This window comes from Hippoglossus stenolepis, chromosome 2, assembly GCF_022539355.2.
Source record: "Hippoglossus stenolepis isolate QCI-W04-F060 chromosome 2, HSTE1.2, whole genome shotgun sequence".
In the NCBI taxonomy this organism is placed as follows: Eukaryota; Metazoa; Chordata; class Actinopteri; order Pleuronectiformes; family Pleuronectidae; genus Hippoglossus; species Hippoglossus stenolepis.
Genome location: NC_061484.1, coordinates 27,386,430 through 27,409,174, shown reverse-complemented (window position 1 = coordinate 27,409,174; position 22,745 = coordinate 27,386,430). Strand labels below are relative to the sequence as shown.

At 42.3% G+C, this 22,745-nt stretch overlaps 2 long non-coding RNA genes across 2 annotated transcripts; both read right to left on the bottom strand.

Annotated features, from left to right (window-relative positions):
* Positions 1-1,294: 1,294 nt before the first annotated feature.
* LOC124852639 lies at positions 1,295-21,314 on the bottom strand. Its single transcript, XR_007033049.1, has 3 exons — positions 21,172-21,314; positions 1,397-1,587; positions 1,295-1,307 (listed from the first exon to the last, which is right to left on the bottom strand). It is a non-coding gene; the product is annotated as an uncharacterized LOC124852639 (long non-coding RNA).
* Positions 19,905-20,192, bottom strand: LOC124852634. The gene is made up of 2 exons (XR_007033039.1): positions 20,142-20,192; positions 19,905-20,052 (listed from the first exon to the last, which is right to left on the bottom strand). It is a non-coding gene; the product is annotated as an uncharacterized LOC124852634 (long non-coding RNA).
* Positions 21,315-22,745: the final 1,431 nt, after the last annotated feature.

Below are 22,745 nucleotides of genomic sequence, written 5' to 3'. Positions count from 1 at the left end.
ATCACAGACACGTCTACCTACAACACAGAAGAGGCTGAGAATAAAGACAGATTCTGTAAGATAAAGATAAATTAAAACTGTTAAATATAGCTAACTTCCTTCCTCTTTACACTTACATTCTTGCTGAGCCCGATGATGTTAAATTAACACCCTGCACGCACTATGCTGCTGTATATCAAGAGTAGAACACGACATGAACATTCCTTGTCAACCGAAGGGTAATTAACACAAGAGTTACTTCCAGTGACCAGTAGGGGGCACAATGACTGTGACTGAATATGAATGATTTAAAAAAAATTAACACTTGAAGATGCACCAGTGTGAGAAGAACTACCAAGAATGACAGGCACCATCTTTGAGAAAAAGGTATTTGATTTGTAGACAGACATTTTTTAGTTTGGTCCATGTCCCATCCACTGACATGGAAGAGGACGGGTTTATGACAAATACTGCAGCCAGCCACCAGGGGGTGACAGATATCATTTGGCTTCACTTTGGGGTTAGCTGTCATGTTGTCCATCTTTATATTCAGTATCAAACGTGAAGTTTAGTGAAGATTAGACGTTGTAAATTTGAGTTAAAACAAATTCCTGTTTCATGGTGAAACATCAAAGTTTGACATGTCACCATGGAAACGTGAACATATAACATGAAGCTTTTTTGTGTTCCTGGATGAGCGGGTGTCACTTCTGCAACAATCTTCTGTTAAATCTTCAAAATGTACTGACTGTACTTTAATCGTCCAGAAACATTATTAGCAATAAACTTGTTGACCTAGTTTTTATGTCAAGTGCTTCATGATTCTCAGATGACGACCTCAATAGTCCTTTAAATATTATTATGGAACGATTCTTCATTAGATTTATTTATTGGTCACTTCCATTGATTGATATAAAATCTTTTAGCTGTTCTGATATTAGTTACAACTAATTACAATTTATAATATTTAGAAGTTAATATTATTGTCATTTGTAACATTTTGCCAGTAACATACATTACGGTTAGCGTTAGCCTAACCTGAGGCTAACTCTACACCTGGTTGAGCCTGGGAAATATTTTCAATTATGGGAGAAGAAGAAGAACAACTTTCTTACTTTTACCTTTCGTGGCTTCCAAAGTGAGAAGTGAGAGAATTTGTAATCTGGGTTAACCAACCCATCAAGAAAGAAAACAAACCTTTGCAAACACTGCACATGTCTATATGTTTTATTTCTTCTGGTTCTCTGATTCATGTTGTGTTTCTTCAGTGTTTGGTGACTGTGCTGTACACTGCAGATGAATCGTCCCCCTCTTCTTCACGTCTTGTTCTGTGAAGGGCAGAATAAACCACTCACACCCACAGTTTTTAACCTCAATAAGTGTCGTGATGAAAATGTTCACGTGTGGAGCTGCTCACCCTGTTGCACTGTCAAATCGAACAGCGCTGTATTCAGCCTCCTCCTACTTGTCTTCCTCAGTTTCTCTCTGGGGTTGAACTCGACCTATGTTGGAGTAGATGGCATCTGCCCGGTTCTGGGTGAAGCAGACGCTGGCGTAGTGGACGTCATTGTGCGGCTCTGCTGGTTGTGTGTGTGCCGCAGCTGAAATCTGGTCATACAGTAAAATACTAGCTGGGATCAGGCTGGAATCTGTGTCTTACTCTCTAAGGCTTAGCGACTTAGAAGCTCGGCTCCGCTGCTTAGAACCTCCGTTAGCTGTAGTTAGCCAGCCCCCGCTAGCCGCCGCGGAGCCACCTAGCTTAGCTTCCGCTAGCAGTCCCTCGACTTGTCCCGTGCAGCCGGGAGCCCAGGGCGGCTGGGTGACTGTCCGGAGGGGGCATAGTGCTACCCTTAAAAAGCCCACGATTAAAGACCCACCAGCTCACATTTCAAATAGATTTTCTCCACTCAGCGACGCACCCATTGAGAAGCAAACTCTGGTCATTGGTGACTCGGTTCTGAGAAACGTGAGGTTAGCGACACCAGCGACCATAGTCAATTGTATTCCAGGGGCCAGAGCCGGCGACATCGAATCCAAACTGAAGCTGCTGGCTAAAACTAAACGTAAATACAGTAAGATCGTAATTCACGTCGGCAGCAACGACTCCCGGCTTCGTATGTCGGAGGTCACTAAAGTTAATGTGGAGTCGGTGTGTGCTTTCGCAAAAACGATGTCGGACACAGTAATTTTCTCTGGCCCTCTCCCTAACACAACAGGTGATGACATGTTTAGCCGCATGTTGTCTTTTAACCGCTGGCTGTCGAGGTGGTGTCCTGTAAATGGTGTGGGCTTTGTAGATAATTGGCAAACTTTTTGGAGGAAACCTGGTCTTGTTAGGAGAGACGGCGTTCATCCCACTTGGGATGGAGCATCTCTCTTATCTAGGAATATTACCCAGTCTATTAAATGACAACCCAGAGTTGGGACCAGGACGCAGAGCTGCAGTGCTAAACACGTCTCTGCGCCTCCTCTGGACAGTCACACAACCACAAACCCATAGAGATTGTGTCTGTCCACCGTCCCGTTACATTATTTAAACCAAACAATAACAGAGGGAGAATTCCACACAAAAATCTAATACAAATTAACACAACCTCTGCAACAACTCAGGAAATAAAGACTTTTAAATGTGGTCTGTTAAACATAAGATCATTGTCATCAAAGGCTATTTTAGTTAATGAACTAGTCTCAGATCATAAAATAGATTTATTGTCCCTCACTGAGACGTGGCTGCATCCTGATGAATATGTCAGTCTAAATGAATCTACTCCCCCAAGTCATGTAAATACACACGTTCCCAGAGAATTTGGTCGAGGAGGTGGAGTTGCTGCTATTTTTAACTCCAGTCTATTAATTAATCCTAAACCTAAACTAAGCTACAACTCATTTGAATGTCTTGTTCTTAGTCTTCCACGCTAATCCAAGAAACACCAACAGCCAATCATATTTGCTGTAGTTTACCGTGCTGCCCCTGGGGCTTATACTGAATTTTTAACAGAATTCCTGAGTTTTTATCAAACCTAGTCCTAAAGACCGATAAAATTATTATTGTTGGTGACTTTAATATTCATGTTGACAATAATAAAGATAGCCTTAGCGTAGCATTTATTTCGCAATTAGACTCAATTGGTTTCAGTCAGTGTGTACACCAACCTACTCATTGTTGTAACCACACACTTGACCTTATATTATCATACGGTGTCAAAATTGAAAATCTAACAGTACTTCCGCGCAATCCAATTCTATCAGACCATAATTTAATAACCTTCGATTTTTCACTATCAGAATATATGCCACTAATAATGAACTCATTTTCAAGATGTTTACCTGATAGTGCTGTAGCTAAATTTAAGGAAATAATTCCGATTACATTTAAACCCGTACTATCCGTCGATATAAACAACAAATTCATTAAAAACCCTAGCTCCACTGAGATTGACCATCTCGTCGATAGCTCTGTAAACTCATTACGATTAACATTAGACTCAATAGCGCCTCTAAAAAAGAAACATATAAAACATAGTAAATTAGCTCCGTGGTATAATTCCAAGACACATGAGTTAAAACAAGTATCAAGAAAACTAGAAAGGAAGTGGCGCTCCAGCAACCGTGTTGAAAATCTCCTAGACTGGAAGAATAGTGTTAAAGCATATAAGAAGGCCCTCCACAAAGCAAGAGCTGCCTACTATTCAAAACTAATAGAAGAGAATAAAAACAACCCCAGGTTTCTCTTCAGCACTGTAGCCAGGCTGACTGAGAGTCACACCTCCACCGAACCCAGTATTCCTCGATCCCTAAATAGCAATATCTTTATGAATTTCTTTAATGATAAAATTCTAACCATTAGAAATCAAATCAACCATCTCCTGCCCTCAATTGGCACTAATACCCCATCAAGAATAGAAAACTCAGAAACGGCCAAGAATCTTACCAATTATTTAGACAGCTTCTCTCTGATCAGCCTCGATCAGCTGACCAAAATAATCTCATCTTCTAAACCAACAACTTGTATCTCAGACCCCATTCCTACAAAATTACTTAAAGAAATTCTGCCCCTAATTGACAGTTCATTACTGAACACAATACATCTGTCATTATCATCAGGATATGTACCACAGTCTTTTAAAATAGCTGTAATCAAACCCCTCCTCAAAAAACCCACCTTAGACCCAGAGGTTTTAGCCAATTATCGTCCGATATCTAATCTCCCTTCCTGTCTAAAATCCTAGAAAAAGTTGTAGCCAATCAGCTGTGTGAGTTTCTCCAGGAAAATAATATATATGAAGACTTTCAGTCAGGGTTTAGAGCCAATCACAGCACAGAGACAGCCTTGGCAAAAGTCACTAATGATCTTCTAATAGCTTCAGATCAGGGGTTTGTGTCTGTCCTCGTTCTGTTAGATCTTAGTGCAGCATTTGACACAATTGACCATAATATTTTATTACAGAGACTAGAACAGTTAATTAGCATTAAAGGAACCGCCCTAAAATGGTTTAAATCCTATTTTTCAGACCGCTCCCAATTCGTGCAAATTAATGATGAGTCATCTGTGCGCACCAAAGTTAACCATGGTGTTCCACAAGGCTCTGTGCTCGGCCCAATTTTATTCTCATTATATATGCTTCCACTTGGAAACATTATCAGGACACACTCGGTAAATTTCCACTGCTATGCGGATGACACCCAGTTATACTTGTCAATAAAACCTGAACAAAGTAATCAAATAACTAAACTCCAAGCATGTCTCAAGGACATAAAAACCTGGATGACCCGCAATTTTCTCTTATTAAACTCAGATAAAACAGAGGTTCTAATACTTGGCCCTAAACACCTTAGAGATACATTATCTAACGATATAGCTGCGCTAGACGACATTGCCCTTGCTTCCAATGAAACAGTCAGGAACTTGGGAGTGATCTTCGATCCTGATTTATCCTTTAATTCTCACTTAAAACAAATTTCTAGGACAGCCTTTTTTCACTTGCGTAATATCTCCAAAATCAGACATGTCCTTTCTCAAAAGGATGAAAACTAATCCACGCCTTTGTTACATCCAGACTGGATTATTGTAATTCCTTATTATCAGGCTCCAGCAGTAAGTCGTTAAAGACTCTGCAGCTTGTCCAAAATGCCGCAGCACGTGTCCTGACAAGAACCAAGAAAAGAGAGCACATTTCTCCAGTATTAGCTTCGCTACACTGGCTTCCGGTTAAATCTAGAATAGAATTTAAAATTCTCCTCCTCACCTTCAAGGCCCTTAACAATATGGCACCATTATATCTTAAAGAGCTGTTAGTACCTTACCAACCCACTAGAGCACTGCGCTCCCAGAATTCAGGCTTACTTGTCGTCCCTAAAGTCTCTAAAAGTAGAGTAGGAGCCAGAGCTTTCAGCTATCAAGCTCCTCTCCTGTGGAATCATCTCCCACTTTCAGTTCGGGAGGCAGACACCATCTGTACGTTTAAGAGTAGGCTTAAAACCTTCCTTTTTGATAAAGCTTATAGTTAGAGCTGGTCCAGGCTTGTCCTAGACCTGCTCTTAGTTAGGCTGCTATAGGTTTAGAAGGCCGGGGACACATGACACACGGAGCTTCTCTTTCCAGCTTCTCCTTCCTCTTCTCAATCATTATCACATCAAAGTAATTCATATCCCATCAATACATGTTACTGACTTGACTTCTTCCCGGAGTCCCTTTGCCTTATTGTCCGCAGACCCAGGGCACGGCTGTGGCCACATCATGGATTAGGATCTGTGGATCACGTATCAGAGGTCGTAATGGTGGATCCAGTATGGCGGATTCTGCATCGTGCTGGCTGATCGTGATAACAAAGGCAGATCCTTTATCGTGTTGGCATCAGATACTGGTAGTGGACCACGACCGAGGTGGCAGCTGATGATGGATCCTAATGGCGGCAGTGGACAATGACTGTGGACTATAGTGGCATCCGATCTTGATGGTGGATCATGATCTTGCTGGCTGCTGACCATGGACTATGATTGCAGCAGGACTGCTCGATACATAGTATTTCTCCTCAGACACTTGACCATTAATGACATTAATCCACCAAATCACTGACCTTCAGTTATACTTCAAAATGTTTACCCTAATCAATGCTGCTAAAACCTTTATCTTGATGTTCTCCTTTACACTTGACATCCATTGCACTTCTGTCCGTCCTGGGAGAGGGATCCCTCACATGTGGCTCTCTCTGAGGTTTCTACGTTCTTTTTTCCCTGTTAAAAGGGTTTTTAGGTAGTTTTTCCTTACTCTTGTTGAGGGTTAAGGGCAGAGGATGTCACACCATGTTAAAGCCCTATGAGACAAATTGTGATTTGTGAATATGGGCTATACAAATAAAATTTGATTGATTGATTGATTAACTTGTTGGGTACTGAGAGTTTCTCTTTGTTGTGGGCCTAATCCTACTCTGCTGAATCAAACTGTGATGGCAGCAGTGATCTTGGAGCTTTCTGTTTTTCCCTGCTGGTGACCAGCTCATCTTCTTAACAGATGAACCCGGTGTCACCACCATGAAACATTTACTTTACATTTTACTCTCTAACTAGAATTACTGCCCTTCGGTTGTGTGCCTCCTCCAACCAGTGCAGTTTCAATATTCATACATTTATTTCTTGCCTCATATGAGACCATCGTGACAAAATCCAATCTGTTCATCTTTAAGTCAAAGTTTCAAGAAATTCCTTAAAGGCAGATTTGAGATATCATGTTCAAAAGGCCCAAAACATGTTGGTGTGGCCACTGTGGCCTTGACCTTTGACCAATCAGGTCATTCATGAGTGTAAGTGAACACTTGTGCCAAATTTGAAATGATTCTCTCAATCTGTTCATGAGGCTAAAAATGGTTTAGGGAGGTCACAGTCACCTTGACCTTTGACCTCCACAGTCGCCATCGGACAGAGAGAGAGAGAGAGAGATTCACATTGAAACACCTAATAAATTATTTTAAATTACACATTTAGCTTTAAATAAAAAAATAAAAGAATCACACAAGATAATCAGCACAAACGAGTTCTCGACTTGTCACAGAACATAAAACATCTTCAAAACACCACAGATCATTAAAAGAGTCCAAGTCACCTGCTGCTTTATAAAAACTAAAATCAACCAACAGTCTGGATCTAATCATGTTGACACAGACAGGGACCGACTCAATGTGGACGTTCTGCTCTACCTTCCTCTTCCTGGTTATGTACACGGCCATCTTAGCCTGCCCTAAAACAAAGTTTAAAAGCTGGCTTTTTTGTTTTGTTTGTGTATTTAAAACCATAAATAAAAACGTGCTCGTTAAAAACCTCTTTAAAACTGGTAAAAACAACTTGTAAAAACAGAAACAAATCAGAGGGACGGTGACACTCATAAAAACAGTGAAAGATTGTTTCGATGCCTGTTTAGATACATTGTTTACTGGGGGTCTCCCCCCTGGACTCCCACCTCTGGGAGCGGACTCTCCGGAGCTTCGGAGGCTACCTGAACCTCCTCAGTCTCCGGAGCCCCCCCCTCGACCAGAGGAGCGGGAGGCTCTGTAGGCGGAGCCCCGCCAGCAGCAGCCTCGGGCTGGGCCGCTCGCGGCAGCTCCCCGCCAGTGGCAGCGGGAGCTGTGGCAGCTGCCGCTGCCGCAGCCGCAGCCGGCCACTGCGCTCCACCCTTCCCCGGGCAGAACCCTTCCCTGGTGTTGTCTTTGAGGACCATGAACACCTGCCTTCGGTGACTAACACATGTTTCAGTTTGGGGGATTTACTCCCAAGAGACACCATCTTTATCTGGGACACGATCTGACCGTATCGGGACAGTTCCTTCACCAGAGCCTCGTTCTTAATAAAAGGGGGTGCATTGGAGATCATCACCCTCGTGGCTGGATTTACGAGTGGGAGAACAGGGTTAAAGGTGTCGTGGATCACCACTCCTTTCTCCACCACCTCGCTCACCTTCGCCGTGTTGTCCAAGAACATCACGATAGCTCCGTTCATTCAGGAGGCCGACTTGACCGAGTCACACCCCACCACCTCCCCCACAGCCAGCGGCCTCTGCCACACTACATGCCACTGAGGGGATCACCTGGATGGCATGCCAGCGAGTCAGCCTTTCAAAATCGGCTGCCGCTGCCACAGCCACAGGCATGCTGCCTGTTAGCACACAAGCACACACACACTCACACACTCACTCAGCAAACTAATCTTAACAGAAAAACAACAACTAGACAACTAAAGACAAACAAATAAACATAATCTTAAATGATAAAGCTCAGTAAAGTTTGTATTAAACTCACTATAACTTCCACACTCACACACAGCTCTCAGCTCCACACTCACTCCGCCATGACTGAGAGAGAGAGAGAGAGAGAGATGTGGTGGAGCCACATCAGCAGCTAGATTCCACCCTTGAGAAACGATGTTTGTCAGCCAGTCACGATGACAGATAGAAATCATAGATCAGTTAAGACCTTGGCTTCCTTCCTCTTTACATCATTAACATGCACGAACGGACAAACACCAGTAAATCCCCTCGTTAAAATGAAGAAATGTTCTTTTATTTTGGAAATGATGCGTGAACTTATTAAAATATATTTCATGCAAATAACAGTAAGAGTAGTTCTGCAGCCTGACAGTGAATCTAACACTTTCTGTACTTTCTTGAGACTGGACTTAAAAAACATGTTGAATTATTATTTCTTTTAACCTCATGTTAGAAGTCAGTTCCTGTTTATTTACACCTCCAGTCCATATGAAGACTGGGTCATAACAATACATTGTAAAAGGTCATAATTATGCAAACTTACATTACTTTAGTGTTCTTTACTCATTTCTCACGAGGATTCAACTAGTGAGTCAAACTTGTTTTGTCTGATACACGTGTAAAACTGTTCACTTGTGTAGACTGGACTTCATGAGCTCATGCACGGGTGCACGTGAGCAGTAGAGCGACACAGGAACCATCGACTGTTGGGATAGATGGGCGGAGCCTCCCACTGTGCTCTGGTTGTGCGTTAACGTGGAGTCGGAATAATAAGAAGAATTAGTTCCTGACTTTGAAATTCACATGAACTCCACTTCAACTCTGGAACTGATTGTTCTGATTAGTCTGATTCTACATTAAAGCACAAGCAGAACGTGGAGAGAGATCGTTTTTGTTTAAAAACACAGTTATATGGTTGTAGCCAGAGTAAACACAACTATTCAGTTAAATCAGACTAGCTGGTTTTACTTTGAGAGTTAACTTCACCTGCTGTTTTTAAGTTGGAACAATCTGACAAAATTTACAAAATACAGTTTTTAAATCAAATAAATAAGTAAATATGAAGTAAATTTATTTACTTACCTTTTTCAAGTTGGATCAACTTTGTGGTCTGGGTGTATTGTGAGAACTAAAAGTCAAAGTGTTCCACATCCACAATGTCCCATGGCTGCTTTTTCATCAGTTAATAAAATCAGTCAGACAAATGTGAAATCAGTTTTTATTTAGAAAGTGCTTTAAAAAGTATTATAGACTGTTACTGTTCTTACAGTTGTGCTGTAACTTACAAAATAAGGTATAACAGTCAGTCTATGACAGTGGTCAGTGCTCTCCACACTGATTGGACATTCATTCAGTTTAGACTTGTGTCCTGCACCTAAAGCTTAAAATGACAAACTCTGATTATTGCCTTGACCGTATTACATGTATTTAGTTATTAATTGATGATGTCGGATCATGACTCCGGATGGTTCTCTCACTTTAACCCTGATGTCCTGACTGTGTCACGTCACGTCTCGTGTTGTGTTGCAGGTTTAAACATGTGTCTCATGAACTCTAAAGCGAATCAAACCAACACAAAGTAAACGTCAGTCCTGTAGGTGTCCTGATAACTTGTGATCAGTGCTGGTGTTTAATGTTAAAGTGTAAAGTGAGCGCAGGTCAGAGGAGGAGTGAGGAGGAAGCAGACTCCGACAGAGACTCTGACACAGACCGGATCTTTAACGAGTGTCTGTCCTGGAGCAGCGCTGTTAGAATTATTCAGAGTCCGAGTCGCGATGCTTCTAAGAATGGAGAAATGTCCACAGCTCCAGTGCTCAGCTCTGTGCAGGAGACGTGGAGGGAGGGAGGGTACAGAGACTAGTCTAATCTCCCACCTGATATTTAGATGTTTTATTATATTTCAATATATTTGTGTTGGGACATGGTTTTTGGGAAACCAAAGTTCGGCCACCATGTTCAGCCAAAAGCCTTGAGCACATGTTCTTTGTCCTGGAGAAAACCAGAGCAAGGCCTCCCAGGGTGCGGCAACGTCACACAGAGGTGTGAAACCCCCCCCCAGGGACACAGGTTTCAACTCCCATTGGTCATTCTGGACCCCATGACCTGTAAGGTCACCGGGCCAATATAAGGCCAGGTCTCCCCCTCTTCTGCCTCTCTTTCTACAATCCTTCCAAGGAGAGAAGGCTGTCCAGCTTCTTTCCCTGCATCGCAGGGGGAAGAAGCCTGGCTTCTCCAGCTCACATCTTCTCTTTCCATCCAACTCTTCGAGAGGAGCACAAAGGTGCAGCTTCCAGCTCATCTCACCAAGGAAACCTCCTCGCACTCCAAGCTCTACCAACCTCCTAGCAGCGACTCGATGTCCTGCAGGAAAACTTCAGCCAGCAACTGAGCTGCCCAGCTCAACAGAACCACAAAGGCAGGAGCCACAAACCAGCAAGACGACTTCACAAAACTGTGAACTGCATAGCAACTCTTTTTCCCCTTTCCACAGACGGGTAACACAACTGGGCTTAATAATTATACTAGGCTAAGCAAGACTGTTTGATTCTGTGTGATGTTTATAAGTTTGATTTGTGGTGTTGTGATATTGTGGTTACAAATTATGTGAAAGTTAATGTTAGTTATGCTCTTCACAGACTTTCTGTGCATTACACTCTTTCTCTAATTTGGCACACACACAGACACACGCATAACTCTTCACCTAATTATCTCTACAGGTCGTAAACATTCCAATAGGTGGGGGGAGGGTGTTATCATTTTGGCCAGCCGCCATTTTGAAAGCACGATGACTCACACAGACACACACATATGCATACTCACATACCTATCTTTGTTTAGTAAGTACACCGTTAGTAATTTGTGTTTTTATACTTTATTATATTCATAATAAATGTTTTCCTTTCACAAATGTTTTTTTATTAATGTTGCATAAGTGAATTATGCCAACCTCTACACTGTCAAGAACTCTATATCCTTCAACTTAGCTAACTATCTATATGGTAATTTTGGTTGCTATCTTTTCCCTTCCTTTGAAGGGTGGTGCCCCGAGGTAACTTTAATCAATTAAAGTTATTATTTAATATTAATAATAAAATATTAATATTTAATATTTTATTTTGATAACCAAATTTATTGAATGCCGAAAGGCACACCATTTTATAGGATCACGTTTAATGCATTATTGCACAACATTAGTTTGACAGGGAAGCTGTGCGCAAACAGGAATATAATATTCATTTATTTAAAAAAGGGCACTTTCTCTCGAGGAAGAAAAAGGGCAGTGGCTCAAGCCCCCTTTGGTGTCTATGTGTGCACATGCCAGCCTCCATTCATTCAATCTCCCTCAATTCAATCGAGCTGCACCAGAGTTCAATCACTCATAGAAACCAGTCCTCTAAATAATCCTGACTGTTTTCATCAGTCTCACAATAATAACGAAAGTGATACAAACATACTCCTGGCTCCGCCCCTTTATCAGGATTCCTGCCCAAATTTGATGAGTTTGAGGAAAAATCAGTTTTTAGTTTTCTGGTGTAATTCTGCTGAAAAACAAACAAACAAATAGATAAGGAGTGAAAACAAAAGACCAAAAACATTTATTTAAGAAAGAATCATAAAATCACGATACATAATAATTCATTATCCATGTAATAACCACATTAATATCATGTATAAGACACGAGATGAGTCACGTGGTGTTACCACAGCCTCAAAGGCTCATCACCAAGACGTCCAACATAGTTCAGAGGGTAACAGCAAAAAAAAAAACTATTTATTGCAGAAAAGACAACAACTTCAACAACAGGCCGGCAAAATGGACAAAAGAAGGAAAACCCAACACACCAACCCACAAAGGGTCGTAGGATCTGAGAATCTTCCTTCAACCTAAACCAACATCAGAACTAAAGCTCACAGAAATAAAGCTGCGAAAACTGGACGACTGGACCCATCAGAAAAGAAAAAGAAAAGAAACAACACAACAATACTCTTGCTCTAAAGGTCATGCTGTACAAACTGCTGCTGCTGCAACCGGGGATGGAAAGATAGATACTTCCTGTTTCCTCTCACATACTTTCATCAACCAATCACAGTGCACCTGAGGAGAAAAGAAAACAGGAAACCATGAGTAGAAAGGAAATGTGTGGGTGTTTTCCTCTTTATTACAAAGCGTGGTCTTTTAGTTTGAGAGCTGGACTTGCAAGTTCAGATTTTGTGGTCTTTTACTCAAAACCCTGCGCTTGCACTCACACAGCTCCTGCTGGTGCTTAGATTTGCTCTGCTTGTGCTCAAACTCTGCGCTTGCACTCAGATATTTTGTTGCTTGTACAGATTTCCTGTATTTAATAACTACACACTATGGTTTCTGTAAAACTCGCTTGCACGGATGTACTCTGAAGTCGTCCATCTTGGTTATGTTTGTCACAGTGGCTCTGACCTGAGGCTTCACACCAGGTCTTCCTGCTCCTCTGTGTCTTCTGTCTGTGCTGCAGCAGCGACGTTCTCATACTCAGGACAGTTGTGTGACTGATGGGGGAGAGATGAGAAAATATTAAGCCTCACTGGACTTTATTCATGAAACCTGCATATAATCACAGTTCATTCAAAATAGTTTGAACGTTGTTGCGCCCCCTGTCCATTCGTTTGTTTGTTCATCAGCAGGATTACACAAAAACTGCTAAACTGATTTCCACAAAACTTGGTGGAAGGATGGGACATGGGCCAAGAAAGAAGTGTCAACGCACCGTGAGCACCCATTGGTTTGTGAGCTGCCATTTTGAAGCCTCCATTTTTGACATGTTGTCCAGCGCCATCTTGGTTTTTGAAACCAGAAGTAACCATATTTGGAGGAGGGGGTGGAGCCTGACTCAGGGCCCAAGGACACTGCCCGCCCACCTGAACCTGCGACCTGCACCCAGTACTAGCTGTCAATCACACAGTATCCATGCCCCAATGCCTGCGGTGCTTTATGTTCTATTTGACTCTAAGTGGATCATTCACTTCACTTTCTAGACCCAGAGTCTACGTCCATTTTAATATACGGTCAATGGAAAGAACCTTTTAGATTTTGGGGCAGATTCAGACAAAGTAGCTAATCCAAGAAATGTTTTATCTCTTTCTCTAACATAGTGAGATGAAAACAGTGATATGGAGTCATTCTTTTGGCCTCACTGTCTCTCACCTCTATCATCTCCACAGCTTCATTCGCTTCTGACTTCAAGCTCAGAGTTTTCTTCATCCTGGATCGAAAACAACAACAAACAAAACATTTGACAAAATGAACTTCATAACACTGAAACTAGTGTTTGAAGACATTTGAAGAAGACAGTAAAAGAGCAGAGGGTGAACTGATGGATTTGTATTGTTTTACCTCGTCCACAGAGTCCAGACAAGCACTGGAACCAGCACGACCACCAGAGTCAGCCTGATGATATTCATGATTATCACTGACTTCCCTAGACAACAGACAGGAGACATTAGCAGTGTGGTTAGACTGATGACTCAGTTTGCCAGGTGATGCTGTTGGTCAGTCAGTATTGTTCATGTGCAATATGATGGGCTTGATATACAGCTGTGACACATCTGGAAATCCTGAGTATTGATGGTTTAAAGGGGACATAGCATGCAAATTCCACTTTGTTAGTGCTTCTACAGGTTAATGTGGGTATCTGGCATGTCTACCAACCCAAAATCCTGGGGAAAAACACTCGCGCTTTGTTATAGTTCCTCTAAGTCAGAAACGTAATGCTTGAGCGACTTATTGCGCTTCCTGGGTATTGTTTCGTAACAAGGAACTGGAAGTCTCCTACATGGTCTTGGCCCACCCCACCCCCGTCCCCCACACTCGCTACTTCCGGGTTTACACGGAGGCAGCGAGGCTGCGCAGCGCCTTCCCAAACACGCAGCCGGGCTGTTCACACGGGACGAGCATTTCTCCGCTGGTCAGCCCGCGATTCACTCACATGTGGCATTTGTCTGGATCGTTGGGACTGAGAGGCTGCAGCAGCTGCTCGGTAGCGACCGCCGCTCTCCGTGCGTGAGCTGGAATTTGTGTCAGCGCCACAGAGCCAGCAGTGTGGAGGACTTCCGCAGTGTTCAGCGCTACTGTAACCCCGAACCCCGACATTCAACGGGTACAACAACAAGCGGAGAAAGCAGAATCGCGGGCTGACCTTATATATACAGTCTATGGGGCTGACGCCGGAGAAATGCTCGTCCCGTGAACAGCCAGGCGGCTGCGCGCTGGAGAACGGCGCTGCGCTGCCCGCAGCGGTCTTCCACACTGCCAGCTGTGTGGAAGACTTCCGCAGTGTTCAGCTCTACTGTACGCGGGTTACAGTAGTTACGCGGGTTACAAGTTCGCGCAGTAGTTACGCCGGGTACAGTAGTTCCGCGGTTACAGTAGTTACGCCGGGTTACAGTAGTTCCGCCGGGTTACAGTAGTTACGCTGGGTACACCGACGCGAAGCGCCGCTGCGAGGCAGCGCAGCGCCGCTTCTCCAGCACGCAGCCGCCTGGCTGTTCACGGGACGAGCATTTCTCCGCGCTGGTCAGCCCCATAGACTGTATATATAAGGTCAGCCCGCGATTCTGCTTTCTCCGCTTGTTGTTGTACCCGTTGAATGTCGGGGTTCGGGGTAAATGATGGTCTTCATAGCCCCCCACCCCTCTCTTTCTCTCTCTGTCTGTCTGCTTGTGTGCTTGTAGTGGATGAGCAGAGGGGGACATTTAATTATGTGATTGGGAAAATTAAAACTCCAGGACAACAAGGGAATACAAAGTATGGGATGCATATTTGATAATTTATATCATATAAAATATGTAATTTATATCGTTTAAAATCATGGGGGAGAGGGGGAGGGGGAGCTGGCTCATTAGCATTTAAAGGAACAGGCACTCAAAACAGGTCGCTCTGTGGAGGGCTGTTTTATACAGGGTAAAAGGGTGCTGTTTTATATGATCCTTGTGGTATTTTGACCAAAGTATGTTACAGACATTTCATTAAGACCCCAAGGAACCATATCAACTTGTGGTAAAATGGGCATGCTATGTCCCCTTTAAGGTTCTGGTGCAATGAAAAGGAGGAGGGGGTAGGCTGTAAAAGACAGAGTGCTAAAATCACCTGCTCCAACAGTCAGATGTAAGGTGGCCTTACTACGTCCTTGTGTGTTCTGGGCCTCACACTGATAATTTCCACCATGTTCAGCTGTGATATTAGTGATGGTGAAGATTTGTCCTGATGCTTTTGGTGAGTCCTCGTCCTCCTTGTACCAGGTGTAATTAGCTGCTGGGTTAGCATCACTGCTGCAGGTCAGAGTCACCGAGCTGCCCTCCATGATCTCACCAGAGGGACTCACTGACACAGAGGGAGGCTTTGGAGCATCTGAAGGATAGTTTATATTAACACACAGGATGAGAATACAATCAAAAAACTGTCTGTATTATTTGTGAAAAGTTTAATTTAAATTATTTCCACATTATTGTAGCTTCATGAGGAGGCTTAAACTCACACAATGTAGGAGAAGGGAAACGATGTCCTTCTATAGCACAGTGACAGCTGTCTTCAGCATTAAAGTGTTGGAGGTGAAAGTATTTTTTTCGTCCAACAAGTTCATTGTTATTGTACCAAACGTAGGAAAGATGATCAGGGAGCTGACACCTGCTGTGACAGGTCAGCTCTGTCCAGGTAGAATATGGATTGGCTGTTGATCTCCTCACATGTACCTGGAGCTGAGGGTCTGTGAACAAACATGTTATTTTATTTCAACATACACACTAACATTTCAAACTGACTCTAATGTAAATGTTACCTGTGACAGACAGAGTGACTCCAGCTGAACCAGTTAAACTCCCAGTAGGTTGGTTTGTTGTGAACCTGAACTTGTACACAGCTGAGTCGCTCTCTGTCAGGTTAGAGATTCTCAGAGTGCACTTGTTGTTTTCACAGAGATACTCCACACGACCTGAATACTCCGGATCAGTCCTTAGATCAACGTTAATCCCATTACTCTCTTGAATGAACCAGAAGGTTTCCTGAACTGTAGTATCAAGGTAATTCAACCAAGATGGGTATGTGTAGGTACAGGTAATGTCCACTGTTGATCCTCTGAAGGCACAGATCTCAGTAGAAGTGTAACTCACACCCCAGCCATTCTGACTCCATACCACTGTAACACAGAGCACATCAGAGAATCAGAAGATAAACTTATACATTTATAAAACTAACTCCATGTATTTTCTCTGGTGAATCACCAGTCAGCAGGTTTTCATTTTAAGATGATGACGATGCCAAGATGAGGAAACTTTCAGTTCACAGAAAACACAGGGAAGTGCCCTTTAGACTTCAGAGTTAGGGAGAAACACACTGTTGGGGTGAGGAACATGAGGGACCTTGTAGAAGTTGCTCTTATAATGGAGCAAACTGGCCAATATGGAGGAAATGATCTGTGTCTTTTATGCAGAGTCGACCAAAGATGGACGACACGTCTCCACTTCCTCCCACTCTCCAGAAATGAAGCCAAAATATCCTGGATACCAACGCTGCCATCTTTCACATTTGGAACCACAGTCTGCACAGTAGTGATCCGGAGATGGAGCCACAGTATCAAGGTCCCGCCCATACATGAGCTCAACCAATCCTGAGTCAGCTTCAGCTGTCAATCATGAAGTTTAAACTACTTTTCATTTCATCAAGTAACTAATTAAAACCAATCTTATGAGAAACATGAACAATAGAGTGTGATAAGAACGACCTAAAATGACAGAAACCATCTTTGAGAAAAATGTATTTGACTTTTTAGATTGGTCCATGTTCTTCCCACTAACATGGAGGAGACAGGATGTATGTTCTATACTGCAGCCAGCCACCAGGGGGTGATCACAATGCTTTGGCTTCACTTCTGGGGAGCAGTAATGTCTTCCATCTTTATTTACACAAGCAGAGTACTAGTACTAGTACTACACTAGTTTGTCAGTACTGACAGTAGTATCCCAAGAGTTCAATGTGCCCATGCAGAAAAAAGTATTTAAAGACACATGAAGTTAAGGTACAATGCATTATCTCAAATACTCCAGCAGATGGTGCTGTGTTGGTGAAATACTGTAGATTAAACTCACACATTGACGGAGAGTGGAAATCCTCGTGTCCTTTAACAGCACAGGAAACTCTGTCTGCACGACGAAAATAATCTGAATAAGATGCTCCTTCCTTCTTCTGTTGATTCTTGTACCAGACGTAGTTCAGATGATCAGGAAGACGACAACTGCTCTGACACCTGAGCTCTGCATGCATGTAGTTATAAGAGTCATACTTCACTGATCTGCTCACCTGCACATGCAAATCTGTGTGTGAGAATAAGGAATTCATTTTAGTCCAAACTGACAACACACACATGCATATAAAAGTGCACAGACACACTCAAGTGAACCAAACAAGATGTAGGAAATAAATGAATGAATGTTCAGATGTAAATGTTACCTGTGACAGACAGAGTGACTCCAGCTGAACCAGTTAAACTCCCAGTAGGTTGGTTTGTTGTGAACCTGAACTTGTACACAGCTGAGTCGCTCTCTCTCAGGTTAGAGATTCTCAGAGTGCACTTGTTGTTTCCACAGAGATACTCCACACGACCTGAATACTCCGGATCAGTCCTTAGATCAACGTGAATCCCATTACTCTCTTGAATGAACCAGAAAGTTTCCTGAACTGTAGTATCATGGTTATTAAATGTGGATGGGTATGTGTAGGTACAGGTAATGTCCACTGTTGATCCTCTGACGGCACAGATCTCAGTAGAAGTGTAACTCACATCCCAGCCATTCTCACACTGTACCACTGTAACACAGAGAATCAGATTCATAACGACACCAGAGAACACTTAGTTTACTTTTTACTTTCTGTAGAAAAGAAACACATTTCCATGAGCAGCATTCCATAGCATTTCAACTGATGACTCCACACACTGATGACAATTCCTGCATCGAGAGGAGAGGAACTCAGTCATGATGATAATAATAATAATTATTATTATAATAACATGTTTCAGCCTCTGTAATATTTTGAGCTCTAGACGATAGAAACTTCTAAACAAAGATACAAAATAATACTGATGATAATTCCTTCATATATTTTCTTTCTGCATCACTTTACAGGTGGTGATCTGAAAATGAATGAATGGTTCATTTATATTTTTACTTTCTTTCTCAAACTCACTTCAGGTGAATCAGAAGTCCGAGTGTAAAATAGAGTGAAACATGAATGTAGACGTACAGTACCTGTCACAGTGAGAAGAAGGACAACAAATCCACTCGCTGCTGCAGTTACACTCATAGTAGCTGCTGCTCTCGTCTGTGACTTCAAACAATAAAAACGTCCACAGATAAATAATGTGCACAAGATGAAACTCAGTCACATCACAGACACGTCTACCTACAACACAGAAGAGTCTGAGAATAAAGACAGATTCTGTAAGAGAAAGATAAATTTAAACTGTTAACACATCCCACCTTCCTTCCTCTTTCCACTTACATGCTTGCTGAGCCCGATTGTGAAAGATTAAACCTAAAACAAAGAAGTAACTTGTGTTTTGTACAAACTGTGAATTTCCTCATTTAACAGAGTGTTAGAAACGACTTTAGTGGCTGTTCCCACCAAACCTGAATCATCCTCAACTAAAGCTGTAAGCAGCGTTGAACAGGCCTGCCCCCGATCCAGCCAGTGGACGCAGCGGTTTACTTTTCTCAACCGTCCGACACTGCACGATTGAGAAAGATGCTAATTCGGCGTGGAGTGTGCAGCTGTGTACATGCTTCCTGTGTCCACTATGTGGCACCGGAGAACACACCCTGCACGCACTATGCTGCTGTATATCAAGAGTAGAACACGACATGAACATTCCTTGTAAACCGAAGGGTAATTAACACAAGGGTTACTTCCAGTGACCAGTAGGGGGCACAATGACTGTGACTGAATATGAATGATTTAAAAAAATTAACACTTGAAGATGCACCAGTGTGAGAAGAACTACCAAGATTGACAGGCACCATCTTTGAGAAAAAGGTATTTGATTTGTAGACAGACATTTTTAGCTTGGTCCATGTCCCATCCACTGACATGGAAGAGGATGGGTTTATGACAAATACTGCAGCCAGCCACCAGGGGGTGACAGATATCATTTGGCTTCACTTTGGGGGTAGCTGTCATGTTGTCCATCTTTATATTCAGTATCAAACGTGAAGTTTAGTGAAGATTAGACGTTGTAAATTTGAGTTAAAACAAAGTGCTTCATGATTCTCAGATGACGACCTCAGTAGTCCTTTAAATATTATTATGTCACAATTCTTCATTAGATTTATTTATTGGTCACTTCCATTGATTGATATAAAATCTTTTAGCTGTTCTAATATTAGTTACAACTAATTACAATTTATAATATTTAGAAGTTAATATTATTGTTATTTGTAACATTTTGCCAGTAACATACCTTACGGTTAGCGTTAGCCTAAACTGAGGCTAACTCTACACCTGGTTGAGCCTGGGAAATATTTTCAATTGTGGGAGAAGAAGAACAACTTTCATACTTTTACCTTTCGTGGCTTCCAAAGTGAAAAGTGAGAGGATTTGTAATCTGGGTTAACCAACCCATCAAGAAAGAAAACAAAACTTTACAAACACTGCACATGTCAATATGTTTTATTTCTTCTGGCTCCGTGAGGCTGTAAAATCCACATATAAACAATAGATTCATGTTGTGTTTCTTCAGTGTTTGGTGACTGTGCTGTACACTGCAGATGAATCGTCCCCCTCTTCTTCACGTCTTGTTCTGTGAAGGGCAGAATAAACCACTCACACCCACAGTTTTTAACCTCAATAAGTGTAGTGATGAAAATGTTCACGTGTGGAGCTGCTCACCCTGTTGCACTGTCAAATCGAACAGCGCTGTATTCAGCCTCCTCCTCGTCTTCCTCAGTTTCTCTCTGGGGTTGAACTCGACCTATGTTGCAGTAGATGGCATCTGCCCGGTTCTGGGTGAAGCAGACGCTGGCGTAGTGGACGTCATCGTGCGGCTCTGCTGGTGGTGTGTGTGCCGCAGCTGAAATCTGGTGGTACAGTAAAATACTAGCTGGGATCAGGCTGGAATCTGTGTCTTACTCTTTAACTTGTTGGGTACTGAGAGTTTCTCTTTGTTGTGGGCCTGATCCTACTCTGCTGAATCAAACTGTGATGGCAGCAGTGACCTTGGAGCTTTCTGTTTTTCCCTGCTGGTCACCAGCTCATCTTCTTAACAGATGAACCCGGTGTCACCACCATGACATTTACTCTACATTTTACTCCCTAACTAGAATTACTGCCCTTCGGTTGTGCGCCTCCTCCAACCAGTGCAGTTTCAATATTCATACATTTATTTCTTGCCTCATATGAGACCATCGTGACAAAATCCAATATGTCCAATATGTTCATCTTTAAGTCAAAGTTTCAAGGAATTCCTTAAAGGCAGATTTGAGATATCATGTTCAAAAGGCCCAAAACATGTTGGTGTGGCCAGTTTGACCTTGACCACAATCAGGTCATTCATGAGTGTCAGTGAGCATTTGTGCCAAATTTGAAATGATTCTCTCAATCTGTTCATGAGGCTAAAAATGGTTTAGGGAGGTCACAGTCACCTTGACCTCTGACCTCCACAGTCGCCATCGGACAGACAACAACCTGTAAACATAACGCCTCCGGCCATTGGCTGTCGCCGGCACAGAGGCATAAGAGATCCAGTCAGTTTCTCCCTTATGGAGTTTAAGCTTTTCGTTAGAGTAAAGGAATATGACCTCCCAAGACATTCATGGTCTGACCCTTCTCATCAAATCACAATGATGCAGAACGCCACCGGTTAATGAGGCAGCCTTGAAGAGTGGAGATCAAGTGCTTTTAAATGAAACTATTCATTTACCTGCGCTCTGTCTTCTGGTCTCTCACCGCACTCACGTTGTTGTGTGAAGGACTTGTTTCTTCTAGATGGGAGGAAAGAAATAAACAGTTGGATGAACTAGAAAACTCCTCCAGAGAAATTTTTCATGTGTGCCGAGTGCTTGACTGCTGGTTTGAGAGAGAGAGAGAGAGAGAGAGAGGGAGGGAGAGAGAGAGACAGGGAGAGAGAGAGAGAGAGAGAGAGAGAGAGAGAGAGAGAGAGAGAGAGAGAGAGAGAGAGAGAGAGAGAGAGAGAGAGAGAGATGTAGCAGCTAGATTCCACCCTTGAGAAACGATGTTTGTCAGCCAGTCACGATGACAGATAGAAATCATAGATCAGTTAAGACCTTGGCTTCCTTCCTCTTTACATTATTAACATGCACGAACGGACAAACACCAGTAAATCCCCTTGTTAAAATGAAGAAATGTTCTTTTATTTTGGAAATGATGCCTGCACTTATTAAAATATATTTCGTGCAAATAACAGTGAGAGTAGTTCTGCAGCCTGACAGTGAATCTAACACTTTCTTTACTTTCTTGAGACTGGACTTAAAAAATCATGTTGAATTATTCTTTCTTTTAACCTCATGTTAGAAGTCAGTTCCTGTTTATTTACACCTCCAGTCCATATGAAGACTGGGTCATAACAATACATTGTAAAAGGTCATAATTATGCAAACTTACATTACTTTAGTGTTCTTTACTCATTTCTCACGAGGATTCAACTCATGTGAGTCATACTTGTTTTGTCTGATACACGTGTAAAACTGTTCACTTGTGTAGACTGGACTTCATGAGCTCATGCACAGGTGCACGTGAGCAGTAGAGCGACACAGGAACCATCGACTGTTGGGTTAGATGGGCGGAGCCTCCCACTGTGCTCTGGTTGTGCGTTAACGTGGAGTCGGAAGAATCAGAAGAATTAGTTCCCGACTGTGAAATTCACATGAACTCCACCTCAACTCTGGAACTGATTGTTCTGATTAGTCTGATACTACATTAAAGCACAAGCAGAACGTGGAGAGAGATCGTTTTTGTTTAAAAACGCAGTCATATGGTTGTAGCCAGAGTAAACACAACTATTCAGTTAAATCAGACTAGCTGGTTTTACAACTTCACCTGCCGTTTTTAAGTTGGAAAAATCTGACACATTTTGTTCATACAGTTTTCAAATCAAATAAATAAGTAAATATGAAGTAAATTTATTTACTTACCTTTTTCAAGTTGGATCAACTTTGTGGTCTGGGTGTATTGTGAAAACTAAAAGTCAAAGTGTTCCACATCCACAATGTCCCATGGCTGCTTTTTCATCAGTTAATAAAATCAGTCAGACAAATATGAAATCCGTTTTTTATTTAGAAAGTGCTTTAAAAAGTATTATAGACTGTTACTGTTCTTACAGTTGTGCTGTAACTTACAAAACAAGGTTTTCAATTACAACAGTCAGTCTATGACAGTGGTCAGTTCTCTCCACTGATTGGACATTCATTCAGTTTAGACTTGTGTCCTGCACCTAAAGCTTAAAAGGACAAACTCTGATTATTGCCTTTACTGTAT